Genomic DNA, 21,223 nt, shown 5'->3' on the forward strand with positions numbered 1-21,223 from the left:
CGGACGAAATGAATTAAAATACCGTGAGCCCCTATTACTATAATAATAAAAAAAATTAATCACCAAGTGGCGTGCGCCGTAACGACATACAATACAAAGAAAATCAGGCGAGAGCAATTGCTAAATTTCGGCCGGTGTACACGCTATCATTCGGTCGGGATTTCTAGCAGGGCGGCGGCTGGTGGCTGCCGTTCCACGTACGAAGTCAACCCCACGTAGGCTCGAATATATATCACCTCCACGGCACAACGTTTGCAGGCTGCGAGCAACCATATTCCCGCTGGACCGCTCTCACCGCCAAACCCGCTTTCACAAACACGCCCCCCCCCCCCTTTCTTCCTTCCTTCCCTCCCGGCCCTTTCCCTCCCCAAAGAGCGGGCAGCAGCGTTTCGAGTCAGGCGAGCCGGCTTCCCCCGCTTAGGAAAAGTGGGTTAAACGGACCGCGGTAGTCTTGTGCATTTCCGTGTACATGCTGGGAGAGGGGAAAAATAAGAGAAGGGGAGGAGGAGGAAAGGAGAAACGGAAGCGTTGAGGCTAGCATGCGCAGTTATTTAATTAGCGAACTTCATTATCCAGGGTCCAAATGAAGCCTTCCGCTGCCTTTATGCACTCGCAGGTCCAGCTGGCCGGGCCGGACGTTACTATAATCCGAAGACCGGTTCATGGAAACAGCTTCATATTAGATGGAGCGCGGTTTCATTCTCATATTAAAGTGTGTTTCCCCTCCGCAGGAAGACTATTTATTTGAGCAACATTTCCGTTATAGTGATTCGACGCTAAAATTACCTAAGGGGTTAAGTAATATACCGCGGGAAAGGGAAAAGGGGAAGGGGGATGAATTTAAAAAAAAAAAGAAAAACTGCTAAAGTCCTTTTTTTTTTTTACGTACACAACGTGTGTTATTGACGCTACCAGATAGAAATATTGTAAGCTGTGCACACGAAAGCGGATATGAGCGTTAGCTGTTTATTTGTCTTGCGCGTCTTACGGTGCTATTTAATGATATGACATCAACTGTAGTCGCAACTTCTATGAGGCTTTCTCGCGTACGTAGATTGGCGCAATTTGGCATCAACCGCCGATATCTTTCCTCAGTTCCGAACCATATATATCAACGAACAATTGTGTTCTTTTTCTGAAGTTTCAATAATGATATCTGCTATCCTATACTTTGTTTCATACTTAGTGTGCAACGCTGTCAAAGCTACTGGCGCGAGCATGGGGCTTCATCTCGTTGATCATTTGCACGCCTTCTCGCGCAAACAAAACCATAGATGAAGTCACGCGCTCGCGCCAGTAGCTTTGACAGCGTTGCACACTAATGATGAAACAGAGTATAGAATGCAAACCCGCGCACGATATTTTCCCGAGCCGCATAACCGCGTAATTGGCGGGTCTAAAACACAAACTTATACAATAAGTGCGCTTTCCCTAGCTTTACAATCAAAATACAAGAGCAAGAAGGTTCCAACTTTCCCGAATGAAGTCACGCAATAGGGAGAATGCACTTGCGGCCATATTTGTGCGCACGGCGGCTGAGCGCTGACGGCGAGCCTCCGCAGTTTTTTTGCAACTTGCATTCCGCACCATCAAGATGGCCGGTCTTAGCAGGCTGTTAAAATGAGCTCTTCCTCAGCACGCTCTCTAAACAACGCCCTCAAGTATGGCGTCCCGTGATCTATCTCACTAAGCGTTCCACGCATGCGTGACGCGGCCATAACTGTAATTCTCAGGAAGAAGGCGGCAGTTCACGGGTCAGCTCGTTCTGCCTCGTGCTCTGCACGCGCAGAACTTCAACGGCGTTGTCGCGCGTGCAGAAAGACTAAGGGCTCATTCACACTGGAAGCGGATCCGCGTTCGCAAAGCGGTTGCGAACGCGGTTGTATAGACGCTTTGCAGCAGCTGTGCATGGACGCCGCCATAAGTGACCTTCAGTTTTTGTTTCCTCTCATTCCGTTTATTTCACTTCATCATTACCATAGCAGGCCAGGTTATTGCCACATTACATTCAACTGTGTCTTTTTCTAAAGCATCGGCGTTTGTAGAGGACCGTCCACGACCGTTTCAGTTGCTCGGCATCTAGGTAAGACAAGAGAAGGTCAGTAATGGCGGCTGTAATTTGGCGCGTGTGTAAAGCGTCTATAAGGATTCAGTACAATTGCACGCGCACACGATGACATCAAATGCGCGTGCAATTGCACTGGATCTTTATACAACCGCTTTCGCAACCGCTTCGCGAACGCGGATCCGCTTCCAGTGTGAATGGGGGGTAATGTTCCCACAACACATGGCGGGCAGCGGTGGCGCAATAAAATTGGCTGTCAGAGCGCTCTATGAAAACATGTCTGTTCTGCTGTTTTTGCTACTAGCCGTAAAATGGAGACAGCGCACGTACTATAGACAAGGTATACACATTTAAACGTATTATTGAAATTTACGTAAAGTGAGGTCGACTTATTTGGTTCCCGCACAGAACACAAATATTGAAACATGTTTAGCGCGGGTAAAACACAAACAAACATAAAAGCAAACAAACAAAGAGTTCAGCGGTGCGTATAGAGCGGATATGTCGCTACCCGTAAGCGAGTTTAGACGGAAGGTGCTGCAACAGCTTTGGTCTAGTAACACTAAAGTCAACCCCAGCCTAATATCGCTGGGGACCACACCACGCACTTCTCAGGCAACACAAGGCGCACGCCTCTCCAACAGTATTCAAAGTGAGTTATTCGGGCAATTACTCGGCGCAGCCGAATGCGCACGGCGAGCTCGCCTGCCTGAGCTTTCGCAGTTTCGCCGTAACTTCGTGGATAACCTCCCAAAGCCGAAACACGCAGACATAAGGCAACACTCAGTTTCTGCGCTCGCGCAGTTGCGCATTGTTTGCGGCCGGTATACAGTTTCTGAAAATGGCGGTTCCAGTCATCGCGCAGCACCTAATTTTAATTGCACCGCTTTATGTGGATTTAATACGCGTATTGTTTAAGGAGCACGTGGGCGTTGTTTCGACTGGCATGTGCCTCTTGGGACAAAGGGCCTCGATGATTAGGACAGGGACGTCACGAGCTCAATCAATTTTCGATTATGCGTGGCTGAAAACCACAACGACGCGAAGCTTGGAACGCGGTCGGTTTTTTTTTTAATTTTATGTTTTGTACATTCGACTTTGTGGCATCGGGGTCTATTGTTCTACAGGCGTCTTTCATGATAGTATGCCTTTCCAGGATGCATAGAATGGAAGATGCGAGATTCATCTTCCATTCTCTTCTGGTAAATTGGCTAGGGGGTACATTGGGTGTGTAATTGCGTACGATGTAGAACTTCGTAGAAATTGTTTGCATCGATCAGACAAACCCGGCGATCCCCGCGCTTGGGTTAGTGTGACATAACCTGAATCACGGTTCTTAGATAAATTACCTACTGACTTGTAAACATCGGCGGTTTGCCCACGAGTGAATCTTGACACCACAAAAAACGCTGACGTTTCTAGAAATTAAAAAAAAAACTAGAAGTAAAAAAAATAATTAAAAAAATTGGACCTTCTTTTTTTAAAGCAGGCGCAGCAGTTTTCATGCGGTGTTTCTATAATTCCGAAATTATATGATCCCTAGGTTTCAAAAATAGCTGCAACAATACTTTTTAAAAAATCTACCTGGTGTTGATTCATTGTAATAAAACCCGAGACTCAGGAATACAGAAGGGGGCGAACGCAACACAATGTCTCAAAAATAGATAACGTTTCTAATCGTTCATCTTATCGACGGGTCCGTAGGGTTCTAAGAACAAGTAGACGTATCCAGGAACTTTCTCCGTGGTGGCTTCTCCGAGTCCACGTCCATCCGTTAGGTTCTCCTTGTGATCTGAATGAATGACTCCTAAAGTGAGCAGCGCTCCTCTAGGGGCTTTAATTAGTCCGTATTGGAAAAGATTTAGTAAGGCAGGTTCTTGGGCTATTTAGTTAATCTTAATAAAACAAATAAAATATTTTATTTTATACGTTTTTTTATCTTAGTGAAACATATCTTATATGTTTTACTAAGATGGAAAAGATTTCCTATAGCGTGACGAACACATTCCAGACCAGGTAATATAAAGACCGCGCTTGCATCGATGAGGAACGGGCCAAACTGGTATGTCTGTCAAACTCTGTTCACTGGCACCACCGAAGCATGACGCAGTTAAAAGTTAACGGTCCCATTAATCGATTTTTCCGCTTTAGATTAATACTACTCAGAATCACTCCCTAACGTTAATAAACCAATAAAGTGCCTTTGTTTTTATTTCTAGGCAATGTCAGTTGCCAAGAAAATTCATATAAATATAAGCATCGTTCATTCCCTCAACTTGGAGCCAGAACCAGTGGTTACATTGCCTGATGACTGTAGTAATCAGCGAGAGATGGCGCCACTTCTCTCTCAGTGGTGACGCGGTTTGAGCACGAGCGCGGAGCGCGCCAGATAGAATAGAATAGAATAGTTTTATTTCAGGTTTTCTTCCGAAATTTCCCGAACCGCCTCACTTAAGCACATGTGTGCCTGTGTGTGAGAACGGGCAGTTCAATTGTACAAGTGCTCCCCCCCCCCCCCCCCCCCCCAAACGCATTACTACAGAAAAAAAAAAGAAGGGAAACAACAAGAATAAAACAACTAAATTGCAAGAACCCGTGGTGTGTCGTGCTGTGACCTAATATTCATTAACACTTCGCGTATTGAACTTTGCGTCGTGTAATTATATACGTTACATTCATCCCGCGTAAAAAGAACGAACACCGTATGCAGCAGTAGCGAAAACCAAAAACGACAAGTAACGCTCAACACGAAAATTTTTTATCCCAGCGAAAAGAATCATGAAAAATATATAAATATGTAAAAAAAAGATACCGTAGACATTGCTCGTGAATCAGCCATATAATAAGGCGATAATGAAACGCAAAAGCAACAAGAAAAAATTCGAAAACTAAATTTTCAACAGTAAAGTCATTACAACGAAAACCAACGCAAGCAGCGGCCATGAATCAGTAATAAGCAAAGAAGCGAAAAAAAAAAAAAAAATTGCTTGACATGAGTGACAAGGCGAGATCATGAGTAAAACATAAGGGCAAACTTCCAAATTGAAATTGACCTGCTTTGACTCCATTTCAATATTTCCTTTTTTACTGTACGGAACAACCTGCATTTCCTGCAGATTGCCAGGAAGTTGATTAAAGAGATTTGGAACATAATAGTTTCTTGATCGTGTTCCATAGTTCGTATATACTCTAGGAATATTTATTTCTCGGTCCTCCTAAGCTGTTTTTGTCTGGTTGACTTTGCTTGTAATCAGCCGTGAAGTAGTTTGACGTGATGATTGTATAGTTCCTCAGATTACCTATCGCCAGAAGATTAAGTTCGGTAAGCTGTTCTTCGAATGGGATGTGCTCGAGCCGGACTCCATAAGTGACGTTCTTTACCATTCTTTTTATCATGTTATCAATTTTTTTTTTTGCTTTTTGGTGTTCGAACAGAATGCGAAGATCGTTATTCCATACTTCAGTTTTGATTCACCTAACATTTGGTAAACGGTTTTCCTTAATGTGACGTCCGCGTGACTACGAAGTTTGTATAAGTAACATAAAATCATCCTCAACTACTTTATTAAGTTATCTGTATGCAAATTCCAAGATAAATGTTCGTCAAAGTAAATTCCTAGGTATTTAGTTGCTGTTGCGTTAGCTAAAGGTGAACAGCAACAATTCCTGCATCTCGCTGAAGGTAGAAATATGGGTTCTGTGTGGTGAATACGCTTTTTATGGGTTCTGAAGCACATTAAACTAGTCTTACTTCATTTACAAAAATCAAGTTCTTTACAGACCAGTTCATTATTTGTTTGATGTCTTCTTGTAAAGCGGACGCCGCAGTATTAAAATTTTCCTTTGCTAGAACTAAATCGGTATCGCCTGCATATTGATATATATATATATGTATTTGATATTAAAGGCAAAGAAGCCAGGTCATTCATGTATATATTAAATATCATTGGGCCCAATACCGATCCTTGGGGTACACCGCGGGTAAGGTTGATGGTATCACTTATATTGTTGCTAATCCTTACTTTTTGTGTTCGGCTGGTAAAGTAATTTTTGAAAAAGTCTAAGGAACGGTCCTCGAAATCCCAGACTTTCTAGTTTATCTTGTAGAATATCATGATATATTGTATCAAACGCTTTAGTTATGTCTAAAAATAAGGCAAGTACAATTTGATTCTTGTCTCTCTTCTCATTAATAAAATCCGCTACGTCTTCGAGTAAAAGGGACGTATTTTTATTTTTTCTGAACCCATACTGACAGTTACTTATTAACGAGAATTCGTCGCAGAACGAGGTCATAGCTTTTAAAATAAGTCTTTCCATTATCTGATGAATGGCTGACAACAACGCAATGAGCCTGTAATTGGAAATATCTTTTTTCTTCCCATTTTTATAAATTGGACGCACTATCGACACCTTGATCTTAGGTATATCTTCTGTTTCAGAAATCCCGTTTAATATTGCCAAAAGAACATTTTTTAGACTGTTAAAATGAACGCGCTGATCTCTGGGCCTTATTTCGTCGTATTCTGCCGGTTTTGTCGTTACTATATTGCAAATTATATGTTGTAGATCTCCTTTTGTTATTCGCGGCATGCACGCGGAGTTTTGTGTAGGGTTAGGTTTTGTGGTAGATTTGTTTGCGTGCTCACGTAGGTCTTGCGCAATTGAAGTTATCACTTAGTGTATCGAAATTGGTTGTTGCAAAATTTTTCTTTAGAGATTCGTCCGCGTTATCTTTGGGGGGTTTGCCTATGATTTGATTAACAGTGTTCCACGTTTCCCTGATGTTCTTTCCGCACTGTTTGAGCTGTGCTGTACGGAACTTCTTTTTGGATAACCTTATTTTTGCAGTTACCCTGTTCCTTATTCGACTATACTCTTCCTTAAGTGCTTTATCTTGCGGATTTTGGGTACATATGTTCCATAATTTATTTTTCTTAAAACTTAACTCAACTATTTCATCATCAATCCACTTGTTGCTACAATTTCTTTTTCTTAATTTGATCGTCTTTTTTTAACTTTCGTATATGCTCCCGAGTTTTTCAACCACCGCTTCATAAAGGGCTATATGTTCAAGATGTAAAAGAGAGTTCCAGTTGTACTTTTTTTATACTGTAGTCCATTTTTTTGTTGTCAATATTTTTGTTTGTATTGGCTCTCTTCCATCTGCTGTGTACAGTTTTCCTTAAGTATCCTTCGAAACTTCTCGTGGCAGTGCAGATAAAGATCATTCGTTCCAATCTCCATGCCAGCTGATGCGTATTGCTTCCTACATGGTGGCAGCGATTTAAGCCAAATTAGTTAGTAGCGGTTCAAGGAAACGAAGCAACGCTGGATGTCCTACGACTATGTAAGGTGACCATGTTCGCCGTAGGGTGTTGTAGACGGTGATAGTAGAACCCGTGTCAATGTCTGGCAGCGTTCTCCAGTTTCTATCGTAGTTCGCCTTTTGTTACCGCCTTATTTCTGTGAGACGACGTGTGACAGCCTTGGGTGGCACAAGAGCGGGTAGGTAATGTTCCGATCGCGCAGGTAACAGTGTCCTTGTGTGTCGACTCACCAGTCTCTGTACTGGCGATTGGAGGACATCGTCTCGTGACAGTCCATGTGTTGCGAATACTTTAAGGCAGAACTCTTTTACTTAGGAAGCTGTGATGCTTTTCATTTCTTCTACCTCGAAATAAAATAAGTAAAAATCCACCAGCATTATGTAGTCTTTTCCTTTATAAGTGAAGACATCGGTCCCGACAAACTGCCAAGGAAGCGTTGACATTGCGTAGCTTAGGAGTGGCATCTTGACGTTTCTTGATTTGTACTTCTCGCATTTGCTGCATTTGTCATGTTCGCGGTCAATGTCAGCGTTGATTCCGGACCAGAACAAAATTTCTCGCGCTCTTGTTTTCATTTTGTCTTTGCCCGCGTGTACCGTGTGGAGCAAGTTGAGAATCTTGGGTCTGATGACCGTTGGTATTATTATCTTGTTGGACCGTAGCACAAGGCCCTCTTCCTCGTGGATCTCCTCTCTGTAGGACCAGAATGGCCTTCCGAGTTGAAGAACTTGCTCTTTCTACTTGGGCCATGACGTCTGTGCATACTCGGGCAGTAAACGCATCTGGGTATCGGCTGCAGTTGCGTCTCTTATTTCATTCAGCCGATCTTGTGTGACCGATATGTGCTCCAGTGCGTGACTTGAAATTTCTCTTCTTCTTCTTACATTGTTTCCTTCGTGGGAAAGCGTGACAGTCCGTCCGCTACCTGCTAGTCTTTTCAGGTATGAAATTTACTTCCAATAAGTATCTTTGGAGAGCCATCTTCATCCGCTGCAGTCTCATCGGGCACTGATGCAACAGTTTCATGAAAATAGCTTGTAACGGCCTGTGATCGAATTCTACTGTTACGTTTGGTTGGCCGAATATGTAATGGTGGAACTTGCTGGCAACCATGAACAATGGCCAGCATCTCCTTCTCGATCTGCGTATATTTCATTTGTGCGGCTGTCAAAGATCTCGATCAGTACGCTATTGGTCTTCCGACTTGGGTGATAACGGCCCCTACTCCGAATTGGCTTGCGTCGACTGACAGCGTAGTCGGCTTTTCTGCAGTGTAGTAAGCCAGCACTGGTGCCTTTGTCAAAGCGTCTCGCTGGTCTTCGAAACCTCTTTGTTGATCTTCCGTCCATACCCATGCGATCTCTTTCTTCAGCAGTTCTCGTAGTGGTGCCGCACGCTCGGAAAGTCGTGGTATGAAGCTCGACATGTAGGTGATCTTTCCGAGAAATGTTCGAAGTTCCTTGCGATATTTAGGTTCATTGACATCCAGTATGGCTTCGATTCTCTCTTGGTCAACAGCCACTCCATCACCAGTCAGCACTTGTCCGAAGAAGCGGAATTTTGTCTTGGCAAATTGGATCTTCTTTGGGTCAAGTTGTAGATTCACCTCTCGGCAGCGTTGGAGCAAGTGTCGAAGATCCATTTGGGAGCCAGGAGTTCAAGCAGTTTCTGGAAAACCTCAAGATAGAACAAGTTACATCATGCCTCTACCACGCTAGATCGAATGGCAAATACACAAAGTATTTGAAATACGTATTTCAAATACTTTGTGTATTTCGCATTTATATTTAATTTCAAATTGGGTAATGTATTTGACGTGTGTATTTAAATTCCAAAACGTGGATATTTCAAATATAATTGTAATTAAATAGAATTTTGTGGGCGAAAATACATCCCTCAAATTTATTGTCACTGTCCAGAGCAGGAAGAAAAGTACGTTCTGCACCGAATGCAGTGTCTCTCAATCAAGCACAAGCGTTTAGTGACTTTGTGATTACGGTGCTAGTCCAGGGCAAAAATAGTGACAAAATCGACATTCACAGGCAGACTGGCTAAATAAGTACCTGTGACAACTTGTGATGCTTTCCAGCCTGATTTCCATTCATATTTTTGCCCGGAACATTCTAAATGCGCGGGTCGTCCAGATTTTCGTAACTGGTGCAAGATGCAGCAATAAAAAATTCTTTAGCTAGTGCTGCGCGTCTTGGTTGTCTCGGTTCTTTGTTAGTCTATACCAAAATATAATCGACAAAAAAAGCTGCTGGAAGCTCTGTAGTTTTTTCACCTATTACGTCCAAGCTGATTACATTTTTTGTGATTATATTTCTATTACGTTACTAGAGCCTCGCACACTAACTCCCGAGTGTGCGATGCAAAATTAAAATGAGATACCCAGAAACCCGTTGCAGGTGCCCTGAAGTCGCTGACGCAAATCTTGAGGAATGTATTTGGAAAAGTATTTGGAGGGAGACCAAATACATTTGGTTGTATTTGTATCTTGTACTTAAATGCTTTTCTGGAAATGTAATTAGATTTGTAATTAAATGCATTTTTGACGAAGTATTTTGTATTTGTATTTCGATATATATTTGCAGGCATTTTGCCCATCCCTGGTTATGGCCACTCCATCTGGAAACACTCCAGCACGCACCTCCCGGAGGGCTAGGGTGCCTACATGTTTGTCTGTCTCAGGGTGAAGACATCCATTGTTCCCCTGAATGTGCCAGTGCGTGACGCTCTCGCGCACTCGGTGCGTGACTTGGGCGGCAAAATGGCGCCTATGTATTAGCCAAAGCTAGACGCTCGAGCTGAGTGACACCGGATTGCGCGCACTTCAAAATGCATAAAAAAACGAATGGGCGGAAAAATGGCTGACATGTCACCACTCAAGCAAACGCGCGTGTGTATGAAGGCACTCTACGGAGGGCCGAGTTTTAGCGGCGCCTTGTGGCGGGACCTTGAACTCTGTATATTTTTCCGTATTTTCCGCGGTGCACCAGGTTGTTTTGGCCTCTATGGTGTTGTCGGCGCGCGATCGCAGCCAATACCATCTGGTGTTGGCTGCGCAAACTAAAAGAAAAGCGAGCTAATTAACGAATTGGATTCCTTCAGTATCCTTTACATAAAAAAAAAAAAAACATTTTACAGCGTGAACCCGCTTGAAACCAGAAAGCGCGATCAGCTGGCACGCACCCACGGAAAGCAGAAGAACCCAACTAGGTAGGAGGATCGAGTATTTGTGCCGCCTAGTGAAAACGCCTCTCACTAGGCGTCGCTAAAACTCGGCCATCGGCTAGGGTGCCTAGATGTCTGTCTGTCTCAGGGTGAAGACATCCATTGTTGTCCGGAATGTGCCAGCGCGTGACGCTCTCGCGCACTCGGTGCGTGACTTGGGCGGTAAGATGGCGTCTATGCATCAGCCAGAGCTACGCGCTCGAGCTGAGTGACACCGGATTGCGCGCACTTCAAAATGCATAGAAGGAACGATTGGGCGGAAAAATGGCTGAGATGTCACCACTCAAGCAAAAGCGCGCGTGTGTATGAAGGCACTCTAGCCATCGGCCGGGAGCAGGCTCTTCCATAGAGATCGCTCAGATGCAGTGTTCATAAGTATAGAGTTCGTCGTGACCCCAACCGTGTTGATGGTGACAATCTACGCTGACTTTTCCAGAGAATAAGGATGTAGTAACGAGCGAGAGATGGCGCCACCTCTCTCTCAGCGGTGCCGCGGTCTGAGCATGAGCGCGGAGCGCGCGAGATAAAGATCGTTCGCTCGAATCTTCATGCTGGCTGATCCGTATTGCATCCTACAATGACTATCCATGCCACTAACGTTAATCATAGCCACGCACTGGGGTCGGCAACGTAGAAAACGCGTGCTGAGCTTCAGGCATTGTTAAGTTCTGCTATTCTCATCACCGCAGTGGTTGAGTGTCCGCCGAGGCATTGATTGTTACGAGCCGAAGTCGAGTGCTCACGCAGTTCTCGTGTTCAATCCATGAGCCGCGCTCGACTGCCGTCCAGGCGGGTGGTTTCAATCCCACAATTGCGCCATCAAGCTTTGCGAAGGCAACACTGAAAGAGATAGTCCCCTTTTATTCTCGCAATTTCACCGCGACCAAGAAGCTGCTGAATCAGAGGCTGTCGGTGCGAGTACACTTGGGCAAGACTAGGACCAGTACGCCTCTGTAAAGTAATGAACATTCCAACCCGACATCGTTTCATGACCCCTTGAAGGCTGGTTCACACAGCCCCGTTTTCTTACGTTACGTTACGTTTTGTTACGAAAGGTTACGACTGCTTATGCCACGAGTCACCGGGACATCTGTGCTTCATATTAACCAATTAACCGTGGCTACTAGTTCAAGGAGATGGCCTGGCACTCAATATTCGAGACATGAATGTTTCGGTGCATCACACGTAGCGTAAAAGAACGGTGCTGTGTGAACCGACCAGCGTCTGGGTGCCACGGAAAATGTTATTACCTCGGGAAAAGATGCCCTCCAGCTTTCGGGCTGCCCTGTCCAGCAGGCACACGAAACTGACAGAAAGGCTATATATTTTTTTTTTTTTTTTAAATCGAGCTTAGAGTTAAAGGGTCTGTGCAACGACATTGGGTAGGAATATTTCTTACTTTACACCAGCTTCTTGGCACTAGTGGGACCCAAGAATACTCGAACGCAACACCACTGACCAAGAAGCGTCTTCGTCGCGGCGGAATTCAAAGGATGAAAGCGGAGCTTTTCTTTCAGTCTCTCCTTCCAAATCCGCCTTTTGCTCTTTCGCGAAATTTGATGACGGAGCTGTGGGGACAATGGCAACAGTACGATCCCCGGGAATGCGTCATCGAGCTTTGCGGTGACGATACTCAAACGCTGCTCACACAGTGGACGCAAAGACTGCGTACGCGTTCGATCTGGGCTCGTGACAATCGATGACTCACATGAATTCGGGTAATGGCCCGTGTCCAATCGCTGTATTGACGACAATAGCCGAGCCATAACAATGTCTAGAACTCGGCGCGTGTCCTGTGTTTTGCCCACGAGGCTTTGCCAACCACGGCGCGTGGCTATGATCAACATTGGCGGCATATAATCGGCTCCAGATCACGTGGCCGCTTGCTCTGGCTGCGAGTTGAGGGGGTGAACGGTGCTCGTTTTTCTTTAATTTTTTTTCTGGAACTTCTATTCCGCGGGGTAAAAAACGAGCGCGTGTTTCATAGGTCATTAACGTCAGGGATTCGTTTTAAGCGGTATCTGCGCAAAGTACAAAAATTGTTGCATCACCCCTTTAAAAACACGTCATTCGTAGGGCAGCGTGAATAGTTTTTGCGCGCTAATAGTCTTCTATCGGTACGAAAATGGGACCTACTCACCGTCTTAAAAAAACAAACGGGCACTGTTTTTAAAATGACAGAAGTTGTGAATAAAAGCACTGTGCTTTCGAAACGCAACAAAATAAATATCGCAGAGGAACCAAAAAAAAAACAAAAACGATCGCAATTGGGGCCGTTTTTTGCCTCATAATTTATTTTTTTTATAACCATGATGGCTAGACGACGCACTTTCTTAACCTCGATAAAAAAAGGGCCTTCAAAATTACCTGGAACGAAATTTTGACTCGCGTATTTTTTAGATGCGAGGATCCACGGGAAGCTAGGACACTTTCGCCTCAGTTTTGAGGGGCTTACCTTTTTATAATTATCACAGGAAATGCATAAAGACCAGAAGCTACAACGGCGCGTAACACTCGCTACATGAATGCGCGCTGAAATGAAAGTTGTTGCCATGCAGCCAAGATCTGATCAGTGCCTCTCATTTATTCATCCGCAAGATTTATTTGTGTTCTTTTAAACTTTTTATTCACCTTCCTCCCTTAATTACTTTTAGCATATCGGCCGGATTTAGGATGTCGTTACACGCCGTAATGACATGCCGATGAAAGTTTCATAAAAATTCGCCTAACAGAACTTAGTTCCCGTGCTACATGGATAGTCCTAGTCACCTAGGAAAAATATTTACCCTCAACAATATACATAAAACATTGAATTTTGTTTTTTCAGAAAGCACTGTACGTACGGTTTATTCAAATAATTAATAAGAACAAAGAGCTTTCTCAATAAAACTGAAAAAGAAGAATTGGTTTCAAAGCTTCTAACTAAATCAGATTTTGATGTTGCGGCTTTTATTTTAAGAACTGCGTATGCGTTTTGAACACGACTGGAGTTTGCCTGAAAACTGCAAACGTTCTAAAAACCTATATTGTTTAACGTTTCTATATGTAGGTATATTTTGCACTCCGATCACACGTAGACGTTTATACTTTGAAACATGAGATGTATAAGCATTTTAGTTTCACGGTTTCGTTTATTGTTTTACTTGGTATAATCCAAAAGTTTTGGTTTAAATTTTTTGTTTTGGTTTTTCTAATGCTAAGAAACACTTAATATAAATATTGGGCTTAAGTTCTCGCGTTCTTCATTGTAAGCATCAGTGACGGTTCATGGCACATGGGCCAGTAGTCAGGGAGACCAGGCCAAGGAATTATTTGTTGACGGTGTGCTCATGATGTTCTTTCAGAAACTTTTAAATCACTAGGAACACAAAAAATAAAGTGACACCTAATTAAGTTAGTTTTGTTATTTAATTGAAGCATAATCCCTCTACAAGCGTTTGTATTTCACTAAGCAGTTCTTAATCACGAATGTGAGCGTCAATATGGTCTAAAATTTTAACGCCCCGATGAAAGCGACACGTATAAATTTATTTATTTATTTAAAATACGGCAACCCTTACAGGTTATTGCAGGAGGAATTTATAACATGTGGTAATAAAGGTATAACACAAGTAGTCTTTTTTTGTTTCGTGCACATTGGAATGGCACATTTCTTTTAATGCACTTTGAAGCGTTTAGGACTTCTAAGTCGAGAGCCTAGATGTAAGCAAGGAAAGCCGTAACGAGGAAGTTCAGCTCCTCGAAAATGTCCTCGCAGCATGAGCTATGGGTGCATTAACCGGCTGCCATTTTGTTGGACGTTATTCGCAGCAAGTTCGCAGCGCGTGCCCTGAACGATGCTCGAGATGAACTCTTTCTGGCATTTCAAAATAAGCGAACACAGTGCGTATACAGCTTTGATCGGTGCTCAACATGTATCAATGGACCTTTTCCACATACCGACGGCACCAGGCGGTGGCTGCACGAACTAAAAATTCAGGAAGTGACCTACCTGCGCTACCAATTTATATAGCGAGCTACGCTACCAGTTTCTTCGCTCTCTGTGCAGCGGCGCCTGCCCAACGCGACTTTAAAGAGGGGCATCCGTAGCGTCCACCCAAACGTCGTGTTTTCCTTTCCGTCGACGTTCTTTTTTTTGTATAACACCGTTATATATACGCTGCAGTTACGTGTTCTACTCGCTGATATACAGCCTCCTTCCGAATTTCCTCGATTTTTCGTTCCGACTTCCGCCGCTTGGCATCGGGCGCTCGCGCGTGCGCAGAACGCTTCTCAGAAAAGGTCCACTGCTTCGGCCATAGCCTCAGCTATACTGACCAAACCTGGCAGATCACCACGAGGCGGGGCCGGCGAAAGTGAAAAGGTGGAGCGGCAGATAACGGATGAAAGGAGAGGCATGTAACGGGCACCTCACTGCGGCGTGACGCCGAAACACACTACTCCCGAGCGATGCAATGTCCGCTCCATAGAGTTATTATAATGTACGCTAGAGGTTCAAGTGGCGCGAGTGTGCTGACGCAAATTTATGCATACAGCAACCAGTCGAAAATTGACTTCCGGTAAGGCATTTCTATGGGAAAAAGTGAGTGTATTTTCTCCCTGCGCTCGATCATAGGAGCAAATATCCCAAATAATTCGTACGTACTAAGTAACTTGGAACGTTTCTCAGTCAGGCCGACGAAAGAATTGGTCAGTTACGGCGTTTTCCTTTCAAATTCACCGCATTAAAAACGGTGCTAAAACGACTTCGTGCGTGTATTTATGTGCATTGTCGGACACTGTTAGCGCGAACACGACGTCGGCGTTTTTCAGCATGAGGGATATACGTGAGGGATATACGTGCCAAACGAACGAAGAACATCTGGAAATTAAGGGAGACGGCAAAAACTACGCAGTAACATTCGCTCAGTAACTACCCGTGCATGTACGATTAAAATAAATTGAAGGCCACGTAATCCATTCCGACTTTAAATAAGTGAGTACCGCTTTATTCTTTCTGCTCTGAGCGAAGATGTTCGTTCTGCGTTCAAAATATCACTCGCACGCTCGAAATCTCTGAGAACCATTGCCCGATAAAAGCTACTCGGCAGAGAAAACAATACGAAAAGACACCTTTCATGGACCACGGACTCTATTCTCTACATTTCGAATGTTCTCATCCGCTCTTGCGCGACGGGGTCCTTTCCATATAGTGACAGGACTGGCATATTATCAATACATAAGCGTCACCGGAATGCTGCCAAGCCTTGAACGCACTCTATATTCCTTTCGATTGTAATTTTGCTGTGAATCGTCGCTTGTGCTTACATACGTGCTGCGAAACACACGTTTGGGACTGAAATGTAGCGAAGTTAAACATCGTTCACTGATTAAGAAAAATGCGCTAACTAAAGCAATTACACTTTTACAGTGTTAATCAAGGTACATACTATTCGGTACGACCCAAATAACCAGTGTTCCGTGTTATTTTCCGTCGAAGAGACAAAATGCACGCGCGTTTTCCCATAGGAATGCACGGGGCACCGCAAAAGTAGGCTGGTTGCTGTCTGCTTCAATTAGCGTCACGGAAGTCGCATAGACACTACCACCAGTTAAACCTCTAGCGTACATTATAATAGCTCTATGGTCCGCTCGTGCTCCTCGCGTTACTCGCGCTACTACTTCTCTTCTCGTCTGGTTTGAAAGCCATGTCTCGGGTCCTCGCCACTGAAAAAGCTGCGCGCAGAATACCAGGTTCCCCTAAAGCCCCTTCATGTTTCAAAAGTAGGCCAAGGTGCGTCGATGCAAGAGGCACGTGCAACGTGCAGCCCTTTGGAAGATCACGGCGGCGCAGCGCAGCAGTGAGCTACATTTCAGACGCCATGTTCTTCCCAGAAGTGGCGTGCGGCACGGGTTTCGAGCATTTCCACAACAATGAATAGCGCCACTTTTCCCAGGATAGAGGTGCTTTAGGTACAATGTACTAGAATACATTAGGTTGCCCGAGAAATGCTCTCCACTACCAGTCCCTCGCGCTCCAAATCTGCGACCGGGAACTCTATGCGTCGAACTGCCAGGTTTTGTGAGTATAGAAAAGGCTATGCTTTGGCTTCACTGCCTGCGAGGAAAGCACACGGATGCTCGCTCAACGTCCATTCGACCCGATCAAAATCATTGTCCTTAGCAGACGATAAATGCGATCTGCGTCTGAGCATGCGCTGCAAAAACATCCAACAATATGGCGTCCCGTGAATACACACTATAAAAACAAAACACCGTATTTCATTTAACAAAGCAAAAAAAAAATAATGATAACTAAAAACCGTGAACATCATTTTTAATTGTTGACGCTTAAGTTCTGTGCGATATTCAATTATTTTTCCGCGTGTCCTGATTGCACCGATGAACTGTAACGAGCAGGCGTAATTATTAAACGCGACTCCGAAGTGCCGGCTCAAAACGACGGCCATTTCGCCCGAATATTGAAGGTCAACTAAAGGTCGCTTTAATTGGACGAAAGCAGATTGTGTAAGCGGAGGCGCGACGGAAACGATGCCTTGAAACAAATTACACGACGCAGTAGAAATAGCCCTCCCTAATCACCGAGGATTAAACGAAGGAAAAAAAAAAAAAGCGTGTCCGGCCGTTCCTGCGTAAATCTTTCTGTTTCAAGAAATGTTCAAAACACATAGTCCAATAACAGACTCCCGTTCTACTTCTGTACAGTGGGCGCAGGAATTGCTGGCAGGAAACGAATGAAATTAGTAGCCTAGTACAATGTTGTTGTTCTCTATTTGATCAAGTCGACTTATTGATTTGTTTTATTTAGTTTGGTATACCTGCGACTAGAATTCACACTAAACTGATCAAAAGTGCCCGCTCTAAAATTCAACGAGATATTTACAAAAAAAAAGAAAAACGGAACTAAATTTTAATTTTTCGGAGCACAATCATTGAGGAAACATTAATGTGAGCACTGTGTTATTCTTTTCAGCCGTTGTGTTCACCGCACGACCGACAGGGCATGGCAGTCATATTAGTGTGCACTAGGGTTGTGATTTCACCTAAATAAGGCTTCGTCGTTTTTTTTTAAATATTTGTCCTTGCTGGTCTCTACGCGCGTATTGTGATGGTTTATATTCACCTACATTTTGTTTTAGCGTAAAAGTCACAGTGTAGGGCATTTGTGACGCATATAGGCTTAGAGGAGTCAGGTCAATTTTTAAGAGGGGAGGGGAGGTGCGCAAAGTCATGTAGTTTCAAAAAACGTGTTGTTTACTAAAACATAAATTTCATTTCAGTTCTGCATATCTTTACTGGAAGCGACTAATAAAACTGCTTAGGGTTCTTCTTCTCGCTACTGCGAAGCGAACACCAAAAACCCAAAGCTTCCAGTCATTCTGTACTTTGAACAACTAAGTTATATGTGTATATTACGCATAGGAAGATCGGTGGCCGGGGAGAAAGAAGAAGACGCCGCTGAGAACGGTCGTGTTTTCGATGTTCTCCAAGGAAAATATACCGGCCACCGGCCGGGGAACCGCTGAGGCTTCGGCCAGTACTACTGAAATGTTGACCAATGAATACCGGACCGTGCTACCTCGTCTACCCATAGGTAACTTGAGCCTGAACTCCGTCTTTCTTCATGGCGATCTCGCCGCACGACCCTACCGAGCTCCAGACTTCCGTGACGCCTTACGAGATGTTGTCGACGCTCAAGATATCATCGGAATAGGCCAATTTCAGATGAGCCATGTCTGGATGGTAACGTGCGCAAACGCCTTAAGTAAAACTAAGCTTGTAAACAAAATGGAGCTTACCGTGAAGGGACGCAGATGCCTCATAATCGATCCCGACACCAGAGATGTGAAGCTGAAACTTCTCTGGTTGCCTGTACACATGGAAAACCAGAGAATCGAAGAAGCACTGGCGCCTTTTGGCACGGTCCGTTCCATTGTACGAGAAAAATGGAAGTGCTCTGGAATGGAGCAAATGGAAACGCTCAACAAAGAGGTGACCCTGACACTTAGAGAAGGAATGAATGCAACGAATATTCCACATCAGCTCACGGTCTTCGGCTGTCGAAGCCTGGTGCTCGTCCCTGGTCGGCCACCGCTGTGTCTTCGGTGTAACAGAATTGGTCACATCCGTCGTGAGTGCAGAGTCCCGAGATGCGGCGAGTGCCGACGCTACGGACACGACGCGAGTGAGTGCGTCACCACCTACGCAGACAAGCTGAGGCAGTCGAGAAGCCTAACAGACGATGTTGTCCACGATCATCCTATGGACATCAGCGAAGTCGTTGATGCCACAGGGGACATCGCCTCTTCCCTTATCAAGACACAAAGGACCGAGTCGGAAACGTCTACACAGCGACCAGAAGAACTTCGTTCTGACCCCGAGTCTGCCAGCACCTTGCCAGGACTGTCAACACCAGCCGAGAGTGTCACGGAAACGAAGAGAGATTGGTCGCATAGCGAGTTTCCATCCCTTAACGCACCGCCTGAGTTACCGTGCCAGCAAGCAATTGCCCGACGCGAACGCGCCACGACGTCCGCTGGCACATCGGTGAAACGACGGGCTCCTACGACGACAAGTAATGCGCAGCCCTCTGCCTCAGGTATTATTGCCGAGAGCAAGAACGACGAGGGAAGTGAGGTGAAACGTAAGCCATCTGCGGTGCGAGAGTTCCTCTGCAACAAGACGTCGCAATCTGAAGCTCTGGACGTGAGGAACGATGACGATGTGCTCCCACCCTAACTAAAAACCTTCCTGACATCTCCCCTCAGCTTCGCTACCATTAACGTGAGAGGACTGTGTTCACGTGCACGGCAATCTCAATTGTACAAGCTCCTGTTAAAGGAACATCTTGACGTTGTTGCTGTTCAAGAGACAAAGATATCGTCTGACGAGGATACTGCTCGTGCACTGGACCCCTTCCTCTCACATTACGAGGTATGCGTCAGTCATGCTGATGGCTTGTCGGGAGGGTGTTTTTTGTTTTTGAACAAGAACTTAGGGTATTCATCACTTTCTCACACTGTCGACGATAAGGGAAGGTTCATATGTTGCGATTTTCTTTTATACGATACCTACTGGCGATTAATTTGCATATATGCCTATAATGACGTTAGACAGCGTCGTTCTTTTTTTGAAAGCCTGATCCCATTTCCCAGCACCGACAAACATATTGTTTTATTTGGAGATTTCAACTGTGTGTGTAGCATGAAAGACAGGTCAGTGCCTTCTGCAAGGCCCGATAGAAGTTCCGACATACTAAACACTCTTGCATTCGACTATCACCTTTTTGACGTCGGAGCTTCCCAAAATGCTACTCTCCGATTCACTCACCTTCATGCTTCAAGTAACGCGAGACTCGATCGTATTTACGTCTCAAGCTCGCTTATTTCACACGTGACTGCTTATGACGTAAAACCAGTTTCTTTTTCGGACCACTGCCTTGTAAAAATCCGTTTTGGAACAGACGCACCGCGAAAGGCACAACCAAATTGGGCTTTATGGAAACTAAATACAAGACTGCTAGACAACCAAGACTTTCAGAAACGTGTCCGCGAATGTTTTAATCACGTGTCAACGAATCAGAAATTTGCCATATTTGCTCAGTGGAACTCATTCAAACAGGAAGTTAAGAATGAAGCAATCGAATGCGCGTGCATTGCATCCTTTCATGCAAAGAAGGAAGAAGCTACACTTTTGAAAAATCTATGTATGCTTCACGAGTTGGAGTGCGAAACACCTGGTATGTTCCAAGAAGACATTCTTCGCGTAAAATGTCAGCTACAGCAATACGAGCACATTCGTTTACACGGTGCACTAGTACGGTCCCGGTGTAGGCGTTTTTTGTCCTTAGAGACACCCACGCGTCGTGCACTCGATGACGAGAGGCGTAACGGCCTTTCAAAGAAAATTAGAGTTTTAGAATGTAATGGGACACTCTCAGACAACGAAGAAGTCATCATGAAGGCATTTGAGTTGCATTACAAAAGTCTCTTTGGAAAAACGCAACATTTAGACATCCAGTTGGCAAAAAACTTAGTTTCTTTAATGCCCGAGGTAAAGCAGCTTCAGCGAGATCTCCTCAGTGGTCCAGTAACATTGGAAGAAGTTCGATGCGCGGTAGACGAGTTGCCAAATTCTAAAACGCCAGGACCTGATGGGCTCCCTGCAGAGTTTTACAAGACATACAAAGACTTGCTATGTCCTTTCCTACTTGAGGTGTTTTTGGAGGCGTATGAGATGGGAACTTTACCGCCGTCATTTTATGAGAGCCATACTGTGCTGATCCCTAAAAGTCAAGACCCAGACAAATTACAGCGCATTGAAGGCTATCGACCAATTAGTTTATGCAACGTAGATTACAAAATTTTTGCTAAAATTTTGACAAAACGATTACAGTGTGTCACGTCATCTGTTGTTGGAGACCACCAAACCTGTGGGATTAGGGGAAGACGAATACAAACTAACATCCACGTTGCGCGTTCAGTGATAGAAAGCTGCGTTCTTCATGCCGGTCAGGTCGTCATGGTTCAAGTAGACTTGGCTAAGGCATTTGATCGCGTGTCCCATGCTTTCCTATTTGCTATTTTACGCCATG

Source organism: Ixodes scapularis, unplaced genomic scaffold, assembly GCF_016920785.2.
Source record: "Ixodes scapularis isolate PalLabHiFi unplaced genomic scaffold, ASM1692078v2 PGA_scaffold3__209_contigs__length_174095766, whole genome shotgun sequence".
NCBI classification, from domain to species: Eukaryota; Metazoa; Arthropoda; class Arachnida; order Ixodida; family Ixodidae; genus Ixodes; species Ixodes scapularis.